At 43.2% G+C, this 17,840-nt stretch overlaps 1 protein-coding gene across 1 annotated transcript in view; it reads left to right on the top strand.

The window, feature by feature from the left end:
* Positions 1-17,840, top strand: part of LOC126191751 (cadherin-89D) — a 410,787-nt gene that overhangs the window by 127,492 nt on the left and 265,455 nt on the right. The gene's annotated exons all lie outside the window — the stretch shown is intronic.

The following is a 17,840-nucleotide window of genomic DNA, read 5'->3' as shown; positions in this document are numbered from 1 at the left end:
TCTACATTATGATGATTAAACACATTCTATCAGATTTTCATCAGATGGGCAATGATCGGTGTCTGAATAATTTACTTTTATCCTTGTCAACCAACGATGATTTGTTCAAATCGTAATATCTTGTAACTAGCTCCAAATAATACCCATGGAATTAGGGGCGGAGCAGGCGGCGCAGTAGAACATTTTGATTTAATACGTCTAGCCAGTTACGTTCAAATTTGCGAATTTGAAAAGTAATGAGAATTTGTACACTCTTATCTTTGTCCTAAGAAAGAATTAAATTGTTTGAAATATACTGAATATTGTGAATTGAATGTACGCGAAGGTATTGCAGCGTGCCATTGCTGTTGCGTTTCACTCAGTGATTTCTTGTTAATTTCCATCCTTGCATATACTTTTTCCGATAAACTTGATGAATTTATGTGCTCATATAGTGGCGGTCTCAATGTCAGAAACTATTTGTAACTTCTTTAAATTTTTTAAATTTTTTTATACAAAGGAACGAGTGAACGAAAAAACGAAGAAAAGGATCTTAAATGCAAGGACTAGTCCTCTTTGATGCCTTTGGTCGCTGAGCAACAGCTCAATTAGAAAAGAAATGAGGGAGGAAGCAACTGTAGCCTTTTCAAAGAAAATTATTTCTTTCAGAATTATCGTTAATATATATCTACTTTAGTAACTTTATTTATGTTGCTTCCGGAAGCCACCTTCTTTCGAGAAATGAGCTGTGCTGTTTTGAGAGGTCGCTCTGTATGTATTTGCGTGTTCAGATGTTGAAATTGCTGTTAATGGGCTATTGAATTATTCATTTGAGCAGGTCAGGGTGCTTTTTACTATATTAGAAAAGTGTATGAGGGAAAGATAATGCTACTACCTATGAAAGTGTCGATCTTCAATTTTGAGAGTGATTGTGAAGTTCTGAATAAATGCAATATGTGTTGTGCTAAATGTGTTTTAATATATTTGTAGGATCTTGACGCAATGTAGCTTGATATTGCAGAAATTTTTCTTAACAGCAAAGTTAGAATCAAAGTAAGAAGATAAACTGTATAATAAATATCTGTCTACTAATTTAAAATGAATCTCCTACCACTACGTAAGAAGGCTGCCACACCGGGGAGTGTCAGTGTTAATTACTTGGAGGGCAAGGACGTATACCGTTACTGTATTTGGAACGCCTCCTGCGACGTGCTGCTCGGAGAGGAGAAGTTCATTATAGTGCTGTTCACCGCCTACCGACTTACCGTACCTTACGCTCACTGACATTAAGTGGTCCCAGTGTGAATGCCGTTACACGTTTCGGCCGAGCCTGTAATTAGAGCGGACCGGTTGGAGAGTTATTTACATGTAAGTGAAGGTCATTATGGTTGAGGTACTGAGACAAGGTAGTGTCAGAGAGTTGATTTCAACTCACACAATCCACAAAAACAAATGAAGATTTCGGGACACATGAGACAAAAACAACAAAGTGCCAAAGTCCGCCAGACGGTAAAGACGCGCATTCGGATGATACTGGCTTCAAATCTCCGTCTGACCATCCAGATGTAGGTTTTCTGCTGTCTTCCCCCCAAATCATTCTGCCATAACCTTGAGATGCTTCCCTCAAGAAAGCCAAGACCTATTTTTTTGCCAGTTTTGTCATATAGAGAGCTAGTACTTCATCTTCTTACACTTGTAATTTCAACAATTAAGAAACAAAAATCGTTCTATTTTGAAGCTTCCTGGCAGGTTAAAACTGTGTGCCGAACCGAGACTCGATCTCGGGACCTTTGCCTTTCACAGACAAGTGCTCTAACGCTTGGGTACCTGAGTCGGCAGAGCATTTGCCCGCGATAGGCAAAGTTCCAGAGTTCGAGTCTCGGTCTGGCACACAGGTTAAATCTGCCAGGAAGTTTCATCAGCGTATTCTCCGCTGCAGAGTGAAGGTTTCATTCTGGAAACATCCTCTAGGTTGCCGCTAACCCATGTCTCCGCAGTGTCCTTTTTCCAGGAGTTGTAGTGGTGCAATTGTCGCAGGAGCACTTCTGTGAAGTTTGAAAGGAAGGAGACGAGGTACTGGTGGAAGTTCGTTGGAACTCAGTCGGTAGAGCACTTATACGCGAAAGGCAAAGGTCCTGAGTTTGAGTCTCGCTCCGGCACACACTTTTAATCTGCCAGGAGGTTTCATGTCAGTGCACATTCCACTGCAGAGTGAAAATTTCATTCTGATTTTTCTATTTTGTTTGATTTAGCTGAGTGGCAGCGTTATAAGGTAAACTAAACCACACACACAGTGTGCGTAGCTTCCTACTACTGTATCCTTTCAATAGTTATTGCTGTTTACTGAATGTAGATGCAGTGAAGCCTTTAAGAGCATTGGTTCAGTAAAGATCATATAATACGTAAATCATTCAAGGCATTATCGAAGGAACCATTCAGCCATCAAAATCTGGCACTGCTTAATTAGAAAATAAACTTGTTAGTAATCAGATCGTTCAGATATTCTCAGTAAATGTCTAAAATGGCATAACGAATGCAACACGCGTTATTATGTAACGAGCATGATGTTACAATTACGATATTGGCATTTTGGGTACACGATTTTTTCAAAGTCACAGGGAAATGAAAAGCAGCTTTAGAAGTTCTGTCATTCGATTGTGAGATTTCATTTAGAAGTGCTGAAGGTAGTGTTAACCTGACGACAGTATTTACTGTTTCCAGATTCTGTGCAGACGGTAGTCTAATCAGTCCTAACTTGCTTTAGTTTAATTTGGTTATGTGTCATTTAGATCACGTCCGCGACAAACGTGATGATTTGAAGCATGGTAATGAACAAAAATTGCAGAAACTATATTTCAATGGCTACGTGCTGGGCGTTTACCTGACCTTTTTTTATTCAAGAACTCCTTTGCATAAAACAAAGACTTCTCAAGGTGATAGAAATTTTATCTACGCTTGAAAACACCTTTTCCTTCTACCGGACCTTAGACACCCGGAAGTACAGACCGTAAAGTATTTTGTAGTTGTGTGATACACATCCTTCTGTTCCAGAGATTCACTAGAGAATAGGGCAGATTTTCTTCTAGCATTGTGTTTTTTAATATGTAACAAACTGAAATGGATTGTTGACAACAAATTTATTCCGTGAATATATGTGTAGCTAGACGATTGTCAACATACCGAACTGCGTAAATAGATGTCCAGAAGGTATTCACTCTAATTATTTTCTTTTGCTTAATGAATGCTTTTTGTATAAGAGAGAGGTGATCCGAAAATTATGTACCATAAATTGTTGAATAATTTATACAGACCAATAAAAGTACTGGGCCAATAATTGATACCTGAAAATCGCACATTCTAATTTCTAGCGATACAGCCCGCATCTCGTGGTCGTGCGGTAGCGTTCTCGCTTCCCACGCCCGGGTTCCCGGGTTCGATTCCCGGCGGGGTCAGGGATTTTCTCTGCCTCGTGATGGCTGGGTGTTGTGTGCCGTCCTTAGGTTAGTTAGGTTTAAGTAGTTCTAAGTTCTAGGGGACTTATGACCATAGCAGTTGAGTCCCATAGTGCTCAGAGCCATTTTTTCTAGCGATACAGATCTTGTGGCGTCACTCTGTTGTTTAAGGGAAAGTTTAGTCTAACTTCATTCGTCTTGTTTGTTAAATAAGAAACCAGCTAAACGTGTGCTGATTCGTGTATCCCATAAAACATTGCTTGTTCAGTAGAGTATTATATCAGGTAGAATAGCAATCCTTCGTACGTTTTAGATGCAACTGGTTATATTTCATCATTTAAAAATTTTATTGTGTTGTCAAAGAATTTATAATTAAATTTCTTGTTGAAGTGGCACTTTTGGCATCCGTACTGTGTTTGGCTACGTCTACTATTATTACATACGGATTTGACAACCGCAGAGTACATTATTTGATAAAAAGAAGAAATAGACGGCGACAATGTGCAGAAGTGCGCAGGAGCGTCACATTACGTCCCTCAACAGGGGAGTGATCATCTTCGCTGCAGAATGGTTCAGATAACATTATAACATTAAGCACACACTCAAGACTGGTTTGTGTACGTGCGCGCAACCACGCGAGCGCGCGCCTGTCTGTGTGTGTATGTGTGTGTGTGTGTGTGTGTGTGTGTGTGTGTGTGTGTGTGACTTAATTTATAGCTAAGCCAGCCTTTCCCCGACCCTCCTCTGCATCGTTATTCAAACAATAACCCAATAACCCTTGCATTATTTTCGTTTATATAGCAAATACTGCTTCAGCAGCATTTAATATGATAATAATTAGATAATAACGAGGATTTATAGAAATAATAAAGAAAGCAACAACAAAAGTGAAACAAAAATAAATATCTTGGATCAAAATATGAAAAAGAAGACAGCATAGGAAGTCAGGAGGAAACAGAAGAAGGCTGATGGCAAGTGATCTGTAGAAGAAGAACGAAGCACACAGAGGTAAGATTGGGGAATACAGAAGAACCAGACCTTACAAGACGCAAAATGGAAATTAATAATAATAGTAGAGACAGTGAATTTAATTATTGCAGTGAATATCATTTATAATGCATAGTCTGTCTATAAAATTATGACGATACTGATAAAAGTCTGGTAGCAGTATGGTAATTGTCAAGAAGAGAACTGTCCTTCAGATTTCTTAAACGAGTTGCGCCGTAGACTTGGACAGCAAGAGAAACGTAGTTATGAGGCTAGAACTGAAGATACATAAGGTAAATAATTTATAAGAGTAAAATGAAGGAGCCTGTGGCTGGAATGGATGGAGCCTAAATGCGAAAAGCTGTTCTAAACTGGTACAACAAAACAAGGAGAGAGGAACGCTGGACGAGGGAAGATGTTCGGGTAAAAATTTCGAGGTGAGGCCAAAACAGAATATCTGGGTATACCCTTTAAATTGTGACGGGGACTGGTTAAAACTCTTCCGCTCTCTGTGAGTTGCGATTGAGCAGATCACTCAGCGGAGCACTGTCTGCCACTATAATGAGAACTGTGAGACAAACAGCTGAGTATCTGTAAATGCCCAGTTCTCGCTACCTACGGAGCATATTAAAAGACAGTGGAACTGCCAGTGTATGAGGAGTAGTGGGACACGAACTGTGGCCTACAGGAACGAGTTGTCGAGTTGCGCAAGGCACGTGCCGCGCAGTTTAATGTGAGAGAGGCGGGACGAGGCGGCTGGAGCCACGCAGGTTCCGGCGCCACATTCCACGGACGCTCGGCTGCGCTCGCCGCAGGCGGGCAGTAAAGACGGCGATTTACGGCGCCCGCTCCGCCTAGGATGGCCGACAGCCTTGCCTCACTGACCCTACGCCACCCTACCCTACCACCTACAGCTAAGCACGCCGGGGAGCCGTCCTTACGGCGCAGCAACACAGCCATTACCCGCTGCCAGGGCTTTGCATTTTAAAATCGAACTAGCAAGTGACGCTGTCCGATCTTCGACCTAGCTACACTCCCACTTTGCCAGTCACCCTCCTCCGTAGCTGGCTCAGATGCGAATATACCCAGTTGCCCGTGACTAACATGCAACCAATTGTGGCTGTGAAAGGAATTTTCGCCGTACGGGGTAGCCGAGCGGTCTACGGCATCTTGTCACGGCTCGCGCGGCTCTTCCCCGTCGGAGGTTCGAGCCCTCCCTCGGGCATGGGTGTGTGTGTATGTGTATGTGTTTGTGTGTGTGTGTGTGTGTCGTCCTTAGCGTAGGTTAGTTTAAGTAAGGTTAAGTAGTGTGTAAGCTTAGCGACCGATGACCAGAGCAGTTTGACCCCATAGGACCTTACCACAAATTTCCAAAATTTCCTCAGAAATTTTCGTGAGGAATGTTCAAATGTGTGTGAAATCTTATGGGACTTAACTACTAAGGTCATCAGTCACTAAGCTTACACACTACTTAACCTAAATTATCCTAAGGACAAACACACACACCCATGCCCGAGGGAGGACTCGAACCTTCGCAGGGATCAGCTGTACAGGCCATGACTGCAGCGCCCTAGAGCGCTCGGCTAATCCCGCGCGGCGTGAGGAGATGGTTTGGGCGGATGGGAGGGTGGGGAGAGGGGCGAAGTGCTTGTGATAATGGTATAAAACTTCTGATCGTGTCAGTTTTCCGGGTTATTTATTTTTCCTCGCCTCAGTGACTCATGGGATGACAGCATGTGGGCGCTACGAGTGTGAGAGACGACGGCTCTGAACCACCAGTAACATTAATCAACTCCCTTCTTGCTTGTTATCGTCAACAAGGCAAACAGGTAATATTGTTCAAGTATACATTACAATGAGGTGACAAAACTCATGTGACACCTCCTGATATCGTATCCATCCTCCTTTTGCCCGGCATAGTGCAGCAAGTTTACGTGGCATGGACTCCAAAAACCGTTGCAAGTCCCCATGCTGCACCTATAGCCGTTCATAAATGCGGAAGGATTTCGTGCACGAACTGACCTCTCGATTATGTAGCGTAAATGTTCGATGGGATTCACTTCGGGAGATCCGGGTGACCAAACCGTTCGCTCTAAATCTCCAGAATTTCTTCAAACTAATCTAGAACAATTGTGACCCAGTGACATGGCACGTTGTCATTTATAAAAATTTCATCATTGTTTCGGAACAAACACTGCTGCTGCTGCTCTCGGTCGTTAAGTCAAGGCCGTCGGCCACTGCGTTGTCCGTGGTGAGAGTTGTTAATGTTGTTGTGGTCTTCCGTCCTGAGACTGGTTTGATGCAGCTCTCCATGCTACTCTATCCTGTGCAAGCTTCTTCATCTCCCAGTACCTACTGCAACCTACATCCTTCTGAATCTGCTTAGTGTATTCATCTCTTGGTCTCCCCCTACGATTTTTACCCTCCACGCTGCCCTCCAATACTAAATTGGTGATCCCTTGATGCCTCAGAACATGTCCTACCAACCGAACCCTTCTTCTGGTCAAGTTGTGCCACAAACTCCTCTTCTCCCCAATCCTATTCAGTACCTCCTCATTAGTTATGTGATCTACCCATCTAATCTTCAGCATTCTTCTGTAGCACCACATTTCGAAAGCTTCTATTCTATTCTTGTCCAAACTATTTACCGTCCATGTTTCACTTCCATACATGGCTACACTCCATAAAAATACTTTCAGAAATGACTTCCTGACACTTAAATCTATACTCGATGGTAACAAATTTCTCTTCTTCAGAAACGCTTTCCTTGCCATTGCCAGTCTACATTTTATATCCTCTCTACTTCGACCATCATCAGTTATTTTGCTCCCCAAATAGCAAAACTCCTTTACTACTTTAAGTGTCTCATTTCCTAATCTAATACCCTCAACATCACCCGACTTAATTCGACTACATTCCATTATCCTCGTTTTGCTTTTGTTGATGTTCCTCTTATATCCTCCCTTCAAGACACCATCCATTCCGTTCAACTGCTCTTCCAAGTCCTTTGCTGTCTCTGACAGAATTACAATGTCATCGGCGAACCTCAAAGTTTTTATTTCTTCTCCATGGATTTTAATACCTACACCGAATTTTTCTTTTGTTTCCTTTATTGCTTGCTCAATATACAGATTGAATAACATCGGGGAGAGGCTACAGCCCTGTCTTACTCTCTTCCCAACCACTGCTTCCCTTTCATGTCCCTCGACTCTTATAACTGCCATCTGGTTTCTGTACAAATTGTAAATAGCCTTTCGCTCCCTGTATTTTACCCCTGCCACCTTTAGAATTTGAAAGAGAGTATTCCAGTCAACATTGTCCAAAGCTTTCTCTAAGTCTACAAATGCTAGAAACGTAGGTTTGCCTTTCCTTAATCTTTCTTCTAAGATAAGTCGTAAGGTCAGTATTGCGTCACGTGTTCCAGTATTTCTACGGAATCCAAACTGATCTTCCCCGAGGTCGGCTTCTACTAGTTTTTCCATTCGTCTGTAAAGAATTCGTGTTAGTATTTTGCAGCTGTGGCTTGTTAAACTGATTGTTCGGTAATTCTCACATCTGTCAACACCTGCTTTCTTTGGGATTGGAATTATTATATTCTTCTTGAAGTCTGAGGGTATTTCGCCTGTTTCATACATCTTGCTCACCAGATGGTAGAGTTTTGTCAGGACTGGCTCTCCCAAAGCCATCAGTAGTTCCAATGGAATGTTGTCTACTCCTGGGGCCTTGTTTCGACTCAGGTCTTTCAGTGCTCTGTCAAACTCTTCACGCAGTATCGTATCTCCCATTTCATCTTCATCTACATCCTCTTGCATTTCCATAATATTGTCCTCAAGTACATCGCCCTTGTATAGACCCTCTATATACTCCTTCCACCTTTCTGCTTTCCCTTCTTTGCTTAGAACTGGGTTTCCATCTGAGCTCTTGATGTTCATACAAGTGGTTCTCTTATCTCCAAAGGTCTCTTTAATTTTCCTGTAGGCAGTATCTATCTTACCCCTGGTGAGATAAGCCTCTACATGCTTCCATTTGTCCTCTAGCCATCCCTGCTTAGCCATTTTGCACTTCCTGTCGATCTCGTTTTTGAGACGTTTGTATTCCTTTTTGCCTGCTTCATTTACTGCATTTTTATATTTTCTCCTTTCATCAATTAAATTCAATATTTCTTCTGTTACCCAAGAATTTCTACTAGCCCTCGTCTTTTTACCTATTTGATCCTCTGCTGCCTTCACTACTTCATCCCTCAAAGCTACCCATTCTTCTTCTACTGTATTTCTTTCCCCCATTCCTGTCAATTGTTCCCTTATGCTCTCCCTGAAACTCTGTACAACCTCTGGTTCTTTCAGTTTATCCAGGTCCCATCTCCTTAAATTCCCACCTTTTTGCAGTTTCTTCAAGTTTTAATCTACAGGTCATAACCAATAGATTGTGGTCAGAGTCCACATCTGCCCCTGGAAATGTCTTACAATTTAAAACCTGGTTCCTAAATCTCTGTCTTACCATTATATAATCTATCTGATACCTTTTAGTATCTCCAGGGTTCTTCCATGTATACAACCTTCTATCATGATTCTTGAACCAAGTGTTAGCTATGATTAAGTTGTGCTCTGCGCAAAATTCTACCAGGCGGCTTCCTCTTTCATTTCTTAGCCCCAATCCATATTCACCTACTACGTTTCCTTCTCTCCCTTTTCCTACACTCGAATTCCAGTCACCCATGACTGTTAAATTTTCGTCTCCCTTCACTATCTGAATAATTTCTTTTATTTCATCATACATTTCTTCAATTTCTTCGTCATCTGCAGAGCTAGTTGGCATATAAACTTGTACTACTGTAGTAGGTGTGGGCTTCGTATCTATCTTGGCCACAATAATGCGTTCACTAAGCTGTTTGTAGTAGCTTACCCGCGTTCCTATTTTCCTCTTCATTATTAAACCTACTCCTGCATTACCCCTATTTGACTTTGTGTTTATAACCCTGTAGTCACCTGACCAGAAGTCTTGTTCCTCCTGCCACCGAACTTCACTAATTCCCACTATATCTAATTTTAACCTATCCATTTCCCTTTTCAAATTTTCTAACCTACCTGTCCGATTAAGGGACCTGACATTCCACGCTCCGATCCGTATAACGCCAGTTTTCTTTCTCCTGATAACGACATCCTCTTGAGTAGTCCCCGCCCGGAGATCCGAATGGGGGACTATTTTACCTCCGGAATATTTTACCCAAGAGGACGCCATCATCATTTAATCATACAGTAAAGCTGCATGCCATCGGGAAAAATTACGGCCGTAGTTTCCCCTTGCTTTCAGCCGTTCGCAGTACCAGCACAGCAAGGCCGTTTTGGTTATTCTTACAAGGCCAGATCAGTCAATCATCCAGACTGTTGCCCTTTCAACTACTGAAAAGGCTGCTGCCCCTCTTCAGGAACCACACGTTTGTCTGGCCTCTCAACAGATACCCCTCCGTTGTGGTTGTACATACGGTACGGCTATCTGTATCGCTGAGGCACGCAAGCCTCCCCACCAACGGCAAGGTCCATGGTTCATGGGGGCTTTTTTTTTAAATTGACTAGTCTTTCGACTTGTTTGATACTGTCCACCGTCTTTTCTTCTCCTGTGTTAGCGTTCGCATTTCTGTGCAAATACTACACCCAATATCCCCTATAATCTGTTCTGTCAATCCCTAATATCTTTACTTCTGCTGATATTTCCAACGCCTAGTTAACTGTTGCTTGATTCCGTAGCAGATGCCCTACTAATCAAATGGTTCAAATGGCTCTGAGCACTATGGTGAGAGTTAATGCCTGAAATTCGGTATTCTCGGCCCACTCTTGGCACTGTGGTTCTCAGAATACTGAATTCCCTATGATTTCCGAAACGGAATGTTCCATGCGTGTAATTACCATTCCCCGTTCAAGATATGTTAAATCCCGTCGTGTGGCCGTAATCACGTCGGAAACCTTTTCACATGAATCACTCGAATACAAATGACAGCTCCACCAATACATTGCCCTGTGCGTACCCGATACTACTACTGCCTTCTGTTATGTGCAAATCGCTTTCCATGACTTTTGTCACGTCAGTGTATTGTATTGTATTGTATTATATTGTATGGAACAGGGGACCTAGAAACGACGGAGAGTCTTCGTCCCCGCCGTAGCCCTCAGTGGTACAAAACCCCACAACAGTCCACTCACCCTACCGCCGGTCCACACCGAACTCAGGGTTATCGTGCTGCGGTTCGCCCCCTCCCCTTCCCCCCGGGAACGTCTCACACCAGACGAGTGTAACCCCAATGTTTGCGTGGTAGAGTAATGATGGTGTACGCGTACGTGGAGAAAGGGAGAGAGTGTTTGCGCAGCACTCGCCGACATAGTGTAACTGAGGCGGAATAAGGGGAACCAGCCCGCATTCGCGAGGCAGGTGGAAAACCGCCTTAAAAACCATCCAAGGACTGGTCGGCACACCGGACCTCGACACTAATCCGCCGGGTGGAATTCGTGCCGGGGACCGACACGCCTTCTCGGCCGGAAGAAAGCAGTGCGTTAGACCGCACGGTTAACCGGACGGGCTACGTCAGTGTATAGTCACAATAGGGTTACAAACACGACACACACACTATCTGCTTAGCGTGCAGTTGAAGGGTTTTTATGATTTAATGAGTCATTCGTAAATTAAGCGTGTCCTTCCTAAGCATTAAATGCCGTCGTAGCCGCTCACGCACGCCTTTACGGCAGCGCTCAACTCGGCGGTAACCAGTTCGAATCCCGTTGGTGGAAAATTTTCACAGCCAGTGTTTGGCCGACAGGGAGAGGAGCCGTGGAGCTATAAAGGTCCTATCACCACTCTTTGCGTCAATGTCTTGGATTTAATTCCAAAACTCTTCACAATGTCTCATAAAGCGACAGTATGTGACAATGTTGGTGGTGATCCGTCCATAGGATGGGAGAGAGTAATGGGTATCGGAGTTCAGCGTCCCGTCGACAGCGAGGTCATCAGTGAGGGAGCACAAGCTCGGATTACGGAAGGGTGGAGAAGGAAATCGTCCGTGCTTTTTTTGAAAGGAATAATTCCGGTAGTTGCTTAGAGTGATTTATGGAAACCATGTCTGTCGGGTGGGGACGTTATGTTTGGCGGCTCCCTCGGCAATGTTCGAGAGCAGTAGGCTATGTAATGACACCCGGGTTCATCTGCTCCTTTCCCTTGATGTGTAACAAAACAAAGCCAACACTGTACGGGCACTCACCAGCCACTCAAACGACATATACATATACGCTTGGCACTTCACAACAGGTCGGAGGATGGCAACGCCAAACAACATCCAATAGGACCTTGTCTAGAACGGCGATGCATAATTCCTGCATCTGCTCCCCTACATTCATTCCTTGAGTGTGGGTCTGCTTGTACCTACTAAGCGTTACCAAATAACGATTGTTTCGATCAGAAATGGTAACAAAAAAAGTTTATTTTATTAGCAGCTCTTGGTGGCTTTCTTTATTTATGTCTCGTAAATAAATAACACTATTATTTCATAACGTCATTTTAAATTATGATGATGGCTTTATCCATGAAATCACTACCGAACACAATGAGAAAATTGGACCATCGCACAAAGTTATCTTGACAAAGTCTCTTCGTCAATCAATGTCTTCCACCTGTCCAGAAACGATGTGTCCAAGTGTAGCAGTCATGCTGCTCACAAAAGCGAACATTTGTGCAATGTTCCGTCGTGTTTATTTTCAGCAATGTATTTTTTTTTTAAATTGACTAGTCTTTCGACTTATTTGATACTGTCCACCGTCTTTTCTTCTCCTGTGTTAGCGTTTGCATTTCTGTGCAAATACTACACCCAATATCCCCTATAATCTGTTCTGTCAATCCCTAATATCTTTACTTTGCTGATAATTCCAACGCCTAGTTAACTGTTGCTTGATTCCGTAGCAGATGCCCTACTAATCAAATGGTTCAAATGGCTCTGAGCACTATGGGACTTAACATCTGAGGTCATCAGTCCCCTAGAACTTAGAACTACTCAAAATTAACTAACCTAAGGACATCACACACATCCATGCCCGAGGCAGGATTCGAACCTGCGACGGTAGCAGTGGCACGGTTCCGGACTGAAGCGCCTAGAACAGCTCGTCTACCACGACCGGCTCCTACTAATCTGTCCGTAAACAAGCTGAGGATATTCCATAGGCTTTTTCCACGTCTATTCTGACTCGTAATTCATCATTTCGTACTTTGTTCAAATGGTTCAAATGGCTCTGAGCACTATGGGACTCAACTGCTGAGGTCATTAGTCCCCTAGAACTTAGAACTAGTTAAACCTAACTAACCTAAGGACATGACAAACATCCATGCCCGAGGCAGGATTCGAACCTGCGACCGTAGCGGTCTTGCGGTTCCAGACTGCAGCGCCTTTAACCGCACGGCCACTTCGGCCGGCTCGTACTTTGTGTGTCCACTTAATTTTTGTCATTCTTGGATGACACCAAATTTCAAATGTAACCAGTTTCTTCTTTTTCAGACTTCAGGTGATCTTTCATACAATGCAGTGTTCCCGGCGTACTCTTTCAGAAAGTTCTTCCTCATTTCCATTATTATATCTCATACCAGTGGAGTTCTTACTCGACAAGATTTTCTTCACCTATGCCAATCTAATTTGGTATTTTACTTGTTTAGACCATCCTATGTAATCTTGCTTTCTAGAAAGGGGCAAGAATTATTTCCTTTCCTTTATCATTGTTCCTCCTGTGCTTATTTATTCAACTTAAGATTTTTTTTCCATTTCATTGTTTTTTCGATGTACAGGTTGAATAATGGAGGTGATAAGTTACAATCCTGCCATACATACAATGAGTGATCGAAAATATCCGGACACCGGGCTGAAAATGACTTACAAGTTCGTGGCGCCTTCCATCGGTAATGCTGGAATTCAGTATGGTGTTGGCCCACCCATAGCCTTGATGACAGCTTCCACTCTCGCAGGCATGCGTTCAGTCAGGTGCTCGAAGGTTTCTCGGGGAATAGCAAACCATTCTTCGTGGAGTCCTGCAGTGAGGAGAGGTGTCGATGTCGGTCGGTGAGGCCTGGCACGTAATCGGCGTTCCAAAACATCCCAAAGGCGTTCTATACGATTCAGGTCTGGACTCTGTGCAGGACAGTCCATTACAGGGATATTATTGTCGTGTAACCACTCTGCCACAGGCTGTGCATTATGAACAGGTGCTCGATCGCGTTGAAAGATGCAATCGTCATCCCAGAGTTGCTCTTCAACAGTGGGAAGCAAGAAAATGCTTAAAACATCAATCTAGGCCTGTAATGTGACAGTGCCACGCAAAATAACAAGGGGTGCAAGCGCCCTCCATGAAAAACACCACCACACCATAACACTACCGCCTCCGAATTTTACTGTTGGTACTATGACATTCACCAGGCATTCGCCATACCTACACCCTACCATCGGACCGCCACATTGTGTATCGTGATTCGTCACTCCACACGACGTTTTTCCACTGTTCAATCGTCCGATGTTTACGCTCCTTGCGCCAAGCGAGGCGTCGTTTTGCATTTACCGACGTAATGTGTGGCTTATGAGTAGCTGCTCGACCATGAAATCCAAGTTTTCTCACCTCCCACCTAACTGTTATAGTACTTGCAGTGGATCCTGATGCCGTTTGGAATTCCTGTTTTATGGTCTGGATAGATGTCTGCCTATTACACATTACGACCCTCTTCAACTGGCGGCGGTTTCTGTCAGTCAACAGAGCTTTTGTGCTGTACGTGTCCCTTCAAGTTTCCACTTTACCGTCACATCGTAAACAGTAGACCTAGGGATGTTTAGGAGTGTGGAAATCTCGCGTACAGGCGTATGACACAAGTGAAACCCATCATCTGACCACGTTCGAAGTCCGTGAGTTCTGCTCTCTCACGATGTCTGATGACTACTGAGGTCGCTGATATGGAGTACCTGGCAATAGGTGGCAGCACAATGCACCTAATATGAAAAACGTATGTTTTTTTGGGGTGTCCGGATACTTTTGATCACATAGTGTAAGTCTTAACACGGTCTCTCTTAATCTTACTCTTTTATTACTCCAACGTTGGTATTGTAGATGTTGTAGATTATTCGTCAGTGTCTTTTGGTCACAATCATCTAAGGATAGTGAACATTTTATTCCACCTTATACTGCCGAAGGCTTTCACTAGGACCAAAATGATAGGAAAGCATCACGATTTTTCTCCAATCTTCTTTTCATTACTATGCGTGTCTGTTGACATGAGAGCGAGCGAATGTAGCCACGTGCTGACACACATTCTGCTCCTCTAGGTTAGTGGCCAGGTGCTCAGCGGGATGAACGTTAGTGTATGAATGGCCGATTGCTGTCCTGACCGTCACACGCAATCATTCCACGTGACACTGCTGTAAGTCTTCTCGCCTAACCATCGTACAGTGTTGTCATCTGTACTGTAGCACCTCTTATCTCCTATTCAGCCTAATTTTTCCTGGAAAACAGTGTTCGATCTCGCTACATCTCGGTCATCCACCACCCTCAGTAGGTGATCTAAACTCCGGAGACCGGTATACCGCCTAATCTAACTCATATTTAAGACAATACTCGTAGCCTGAAGTATTTTTATTGTACTGATTCTGATAGGTATGATTTGCAACTATTCTCCTCATGGGAAAATTGCATCATTTTCACCGGCTTTATATGGTCTCATATCTGACTTGATATATAATGGGTTTATTTGGCACAGTTTCCGAAGTGAGCTGTGCTGACAAATCTAATTTGTGCAGAGTAGCTCAACGACTGACCTAGCCGTCTTCGTCAGGTGCTGCGAATGAACATCTTACATTAGGCTTTCTGGAAACCATCTCGTCCTTGACTAGGATGACTCATGCTTTTCTTTTTTCTCAGTCGCATGGTAATATTAACGATTTACTATTTGCTGCATTTATTCCAACCTCCGCATTCCCCTACAGTTGTAAGCGGGGCGTTATAGGGCAGAACTAGGTAAGTCGTTGAAATACAATACAGAAATATCGAATACCCGAAATCGATAGATATTTTTATGGATTATAATACACAGTTTCGCATACTGATATTGTCGTTGCAAGTCCACTTTGGCCGGCCGGTGTGGCCGTGCGGTTCTAGGCGCTTCAGTCTGGAACCGCGCGACCGCTACGGTCGCAGGTTCGAATCCTGCCTCGGGCATGGATGTGTGTGATGTCCTTAGGTTAGTTAGGTTTAAGTAGTTCTAAGTTCTAGGGGACTGATGACCTCAGATGTTAAGTCCCATAGTGCTCAGAGCCATTTTTTTTTTTTTTTTTTTTTGCAAGTCCACTTTGTTTCTTACAAGCGTGTGGAGGAAGGCAAGGATTTCAGGGCTCCTTTACAAGCACGTCCAGTTAAGCACTGCAGTAATAAAGAAATCTTCGAGTCGATAACTCTTGTGTTTGTATCCCTTTGATTATCTCGTAGGCGTAGTCTCCACACAATTGCGTTCCCTACTCAATCCCTGTCTTGTCGCGCGACGAGATAGCAGCATACGTCTTCCATTATCTCTGTTTGGCCATTCGTAGATCAAGTTATCCTTGGGCATAGTGAAACAACAGTTACTGAAATATGCAGAGTGAATAAGATCATCGACAAACTTTCAATACGGCAATACGGACCGCAAAAAGGTCTAATAAATATTGGTTCTAAAATAAAATATGTATCTTAAGAGCTATGAGCCACTCGTTCATCTTCACCACTTCGATATTTTCAAAGCTGCCAATATGGACCAAAACAAGAAAAAGCGTCCAGTATATAAGGGCTGTAAAGTGCATACCTTAAGACGTATGTGCAGAAATTCAGAAAACTGACAAATGCTTTTAAACTGGGTTTTAACGAGTTACGCGCTTGAAAACTCAGTAAGCTTCAAATGAAATATCTTTAACCACTTTTCTCACATGACACACTGAAAGCTTTGGATCAAGGCAGTCAGGTGGATGCAGCATTTCTTGATTTCTGAAAACCATTCGACTCAGTAGCACATATACGCCAATTGTCAAAAGTACGATCATGTGGGGTATCAATTGAAATTTGTGACTGGATTGTGGACTTTTTGGTAGGGAGGACGCAGCTTGTTATCTTGGACAGAGCGTCATCATCGAATGCAGACGAAGTTTCAGGTGTGTCCTAGGGAAGCGTACTGGGACCCTTGCTGTTCAAGCTGCATATCAACGACCTTACAGATAATAGTAACGTTAGACATTTTCAGATGATGCAGTTATCTGTGATGATGTACTGTCTGAAAGAAGCTCCATAAATATTCAGTCAGACTTTGGTAAGATTTCAAAGTCGTGCGAAAATTGGCAACTTGCTTTAAATGTACAGAAGTGTAAAAGTATGCAATTCATTAAAAAATGTAGTGTTCTATGACTATAATTTCAATGAGTCACTATTGGTATCGACCAACTCATACAAATACCTGGGTGTTACACGTTGTAGGGATATGAAGTGGAATGACTGCCTAGGCTCAGTTACGGGTGAAGCAGTGCATTAGTACAATACTGGAGAAGTGCAGGCCGTCTACGGTTCTAGAATAATGCTCAAGAGTGTGGGACACGTAGCCAATAGGACTAACAGGGGGTATCTAATGTTTACAGATAATGGCAGCAAGAACAGTCAGAGGTTTGTTTGATTCGCGGGAGAGTATCACAGAGATACAGAAGGAACTGAAATGGAAGACTCTTGAAGATAGACGTGAACAATCGCGAGAAAGCGTAATAACGAAATTTCAAGGACCGGCTTTAAATGACGGCTCTAGGAATATACCAGAACCCCCTACGTATCACTCACATATGGATGGTGAAGATGAGATTAGAATAAATATTGCACTATTGAACTCACGGAGACATTGAAACATTCATTCTTCCTGCTATCTATATGTGAACGGAATGGAAAGAAACCCTAATAACTGGTACAATCGGCCGTACCCTCTGTCGTACACCTCACAGTGGTTTGCCGAGCATAAATGTAGGTGTAGATGTTAGTTTCTGCAACTCACACCACGGCAATCAATTTAGCCTAGCCGACAACAATCACTATTCTCTCGCAGGTCGATTGTCAGTTCACTTCGGCTTCGCAGCACTGCATAATGCTTTCACACCTAAAATAGGTTGAAACTTTCTTTCCAGAATGTCCGTCTCAATATCAAGTCCATGCCGTACTCCGAAAGTAACTGTATTTGGCGCACGTCCTACTCCGACACGACACTGAACGTTATCCACTGCACAGACGAAAACTCTCAGACGCGCTCTACGAGTCTGAGTAGTATCGGTGTGCTCTCTCTCTCTCTCTCTCTCTCTCTCTCACACACACACACACACACACACACACATAATCTGTATAGCAGGTCGCTTTCTTA

Source organism: Schistocerca nitens, chromosome 1 (assembly GCF_023898315.1).
Source record: "Schistocerca nitens isolate TAMUIC-IGC-003100 chromosome 1, iqSchNite1.1, whole genome shotgun sequence".
Classification (NCBI taxonomy): domain Eukaryota; kingdom Metazoa; phylum Arthropoda; class Insecta; order Orthoptera; family Acrididae; genus Schistocerca; species Schistocerca nitens.
The sequence above is the reverse complement of the archived record's forward strand: the minus strand, read 5'-3'. Positions and strand labels throughout refer to the sequence as shown.